This window comes from Triticum aestivum, chromosome 2B, assembly GCF_018294505.1.
Source record: "Triticum aestivum cultivar Chinese Spring chromosome 2B, IWGSC CS RefSeq v2.1, whole genome shotgun sequence".
NCBI classification, from domain to species: Eukaryota; Viridiplantae; Streptophyta; class Magnoliopsida; order Poales; family Poaceae; genus Triticum; species Triticum aestivum.
The window spans coordinates 756,707,551-756,711,501 of NC_057798.1; positions in this window are offsets into that span (position 1 = coordinate 756,707,551).

The following is a 3,951-nucleotide window of genomic DNA, read 5'->3' on the forward strand; positions in this document are numbered from 1 at the left end:
TCTTCGTCATCGATCACTCTGGCATTGACAGTTGCTGTGGAGGAAGAATATTCAGAGTCTTCAAGAGATGGAGTACGACGTAGGACAGCAGTCCGTGGAGGAGTGGAGTCAAACTGGAATCGTTCATTGAAGCCATCGTCTTGAAGATCTGCTTCAGCACTAAGCAGGGTCAGACTCTTCCATGATCGCCGGCAAGTTTCATGAGCAACAAAGGCATTCTTGGTGGCAAGGTTACAAATGCGATTGACATCCACCAAGAGGCTTTGCATTTGTCTCTTGAGCCAAAAGTGATGTTTATCCTGTTTCTGATGAAGGGCCACAAGAAGTTCTCGGTCATTGAGAACGCGAGAACGCTTCCGAGGCCTTTGGGCAATGGTGCTTTCAGTGGCTTCAGTAGGTGCTCGATGAGGCAGACGAGTATTTCCAGCCAATGGATAGATTCGTGTGGCTGCTTGAATAGCTTCAATGGGTTGAGTGAAGCTTTGGTGCTCGGCATTCTGAAGACAAAGAGGCTTCTTGGCAGGGTCAGGGTATATAGCTTCAACTGACATATCAACCTATGGTAGGAAGATCACATGATTGCGAGCAGATGGTTGATAGTTGACAGATGAGTGTCGCTTTATGAGGCGCATGACCCATGGAGCATAAAACTTCAGACCAAACAGATCACATCCAGATGCAGCCAGTTGCCTGATGAAGAAATGTTGCGCATTGAAGCTGATGCCATTGAGAATGTAGAAGACCAAAGTCTTCATAGCTCCTTCAAGCTTTGCCGCTGATGAATGTCCTTTGATAGGCCATAGAGTTCGCCGGATAATGTGATAGATGGTGCGTGGCAGATACTCAAGGTCTTCAACAAAGAACTCTGTTGGATATTCATCATCACGTGGCAAAGGCTTCATCATGCTCAACATCTGACTCATATTGGGTTCAGGCTTATGAAAGATGCTTTCCAGAGCATTTCGGTGATTTTGACAACCAGGTTCATAGAGTTCTCCGGGAGTGGATAGGCCTGTAAGCTCAATGATGTCGAGAGCTTTGGCTTCATGATGAACATTTCCTGTCATCCACTCGAGAATCCATGTCTTGATATCTCTGTTGTAGCTGTGAATGTGTAGAGTAGCATAGAATTGAAGCAATAGCTCTTCATTCCAGTGTTCTTTATCTGTGACAAAACTTAGTAGCCCAGCATCACGAAAGCAGTCAAGTGCTTCTTCTAAGCAGGGCAGTCCAGTAATGGCTTCAGTGTCGAGGCGCATATGAGAGAAAATGCGCCCTTGATCATACAGAACACAGGAATAATAGCTTCGCTGCTGATGACTCCAGAACCGATCTGACGATATTCTTGGCTTCGTGTAGGGGTTCTTCAAGCTATCAAATAATGTGTTGTGGCTATTGAAGCCATTTGCATTAAAAGACCCTGGTGAGTTTGCAGTACCTGGAAACCTTGGCAGTCTTGGCTTGGGCTTCTGGACCTGAGGCCTATGCTCAATGTGATAGTCAAACTGAGGACCAGAGACATTAGATGGAGGGACCAGAACGGGCCATCTTACTGTGATTAGCTTGCCATGGTTGTATGCTTGCTCGATTGTATAGGGCCGTGGTGGCGGAACAGGAGCAGTGGCAGCAACTGAGGCTTCAGGCTGCACAACAGGTGCTTCAGGAGCAGTTGCCTCATTAGCTTCAGGTGCAGTGGCCTCATTAGCTTCAGGCACATTGGTTGGTTCAAGCTCCACATCAGCGTCAGCCATGACAGCGTCATCGGCTTCATTGTCGTTGGTGGTGGCAGCTTCAACATTTTCAACCTCCACTTGCTGAGCTGGAGGGTCAGGCATAGACACATTCACTTCATGAACTTCTTCTTCTGGAATGGGGGGTGTAGAGACACGTTCTTCTTGACGTTCTTCATCAGCTGATGCAGCCAGATTGTCTTCAACAGCTGGTGCTTCAGACACAAAGACATTCGCAGTAGGAGTGGCTTTTGAAAACACTTGACGTGCAACAGGTTGATGGTGCACTTCTCCTTCTGGAACGCTCGGAAGAGGGGCTTGAGGCCTTGGTCCTTTGCGAAGCTTTTGTAGTACAGGCGACGCTTTTGGAGATGGAGTGGGCAGGCCCTCATCCTCTTCAACTTGTACAGATGGTGTGGTTTGTTGTTGTTGGGGAGTGCTGGGGGAGTCTTGTTCTTGCAGGCGATCAGCCCATGAAGCATCATGAGCCATTGGCGTCAGAGGACGACCAATGCTGATGATTTCGCTGTACGTATGAACAGGCGATGATACCACATTATATTCAATTTGAGGAAGAACTTCATCATCTTCAACATTGTCATGATGACCAATGTCTTCAGCAGCGGTGGGACCAATGTCTTCAGCAGCGGTGGGATCAATTGCTGGAGTCTCGTCAGCTTCAGGAGCCTCTATGGAAGCAGGCTCATGAACAGTCATGCGAAGTTCTTGGGTAGTGGATGCAGGACGAACCATTGAGATGGGTTCAACAACAAGGGGCTCTGTGGTAGCAGCCCGATTCTTCTTGATCTTGCGCTTCTTCTTGGAGGGAGCGGCATCAGAGGCTTCAGTATTCTTCCTCTTTCTGCCTTCAGCCTCCGCAGCCCTCGTCTTCTTCTATTCTGAAGCGGTTGTGGTGACCTTTGGCTTCGAGCCAGTCATGCTACTTGGGAAGATAATGCGAGGAGCTTCTTGGCTTGAAGGTGCAGGCTGGTCAGCAGGAAGCTTCTTCTTTTTCTTTGCAGTTATCCTGGGGTCAATGCCAGAACGGCTAAGTGACTTGCGCTTCTCAGCCTCATTGTAGGCAAGCACACACTTATCAGTCAAACTCTTCATGCGCTCACGAGAGCCTTGAGCTTCTTGGCGCTTCTTCAGAAAAGCTTCTTTAAGCTCATGCAGCATGACCTTGAAGTTTCTGATGTCTTGAACACTAAGCTTCACCACATGCTTCTTGAATTGAGCCTTCTCATAATCAATTTTGTTCTTCAGCTCAACGATGCGCTGAGCAAGAGCTAGCTCAGAAGCAATGGCGCCATTGAAAGAGACGCTGAGGCCAATGGGAAGCTGCAAATCTTCAAAGCTTAGATTTGATGTGTCAAACCATTCATTAATGAAGTTATGGAGAACTGCCACATCAAAGAGAGGCAGGTTGTTGAAGATTTCTGCTTCTTCCTTGCTCTTTATCAGCTGCTCAAGGGCATCATCAGCAAGATCTTCATCACTGGACAGATCAATGGGCTCTTCACGCAGAATAGCAGCAGGAGTCAGAGCTTGATCAGTACGCCTGACAAGTTGCTTTTTCTTCTCCGTCTTCTTGGAGATATGGGATTGATCTTCAGACTGCACACTGGCTTCAGGAGGTGCAGTGGCCAATGGCTTCACACGAGAAGCTTTTGGAGGTGCGACTGAGGATGAAGCCTTAATCTTTTTTGGCTTCTGTGGCCTTGGAGTAGGAGCTGGGGCTTCATCAGAATCAACATCATTGTCAGAATGATCCACTTTGGCACCTTGTACCAAGATGTAGGAGACGAGGCCATCAAGGTTTGCAAAGGGGCCAATTCTGTTTTCTTGATAGCGTTTTTCTCTGCGTACTCCTGGGTGACGAACTTGTACTTGTACCACTGTTCAGCCCAATAGCGTCGAATCCATTGGATTCGAGTCTTGCGCTGATTGTAATCTTCTTCAGGATCTGTTTTATACATTTCTGCCAAATCATCAGGCAGATCCTTTGAAGTTCCCCCACGACGCTGTCTGCCACCCTTCCTGACAGATTTCTCCGTAGCCATGAACTTCAAACTGAACGGTTTCAACATGTTCAAAGGCTTCAAAGGCTTTCGCTTGCTGGTCAGACAGGAACTGGCTTCAGGAGAATCAATGTGTTGCTGTAAGAATTCTGCAAACTAATGCAGACTATGAGAACCTAGGGATTCTCCCACGAACATGT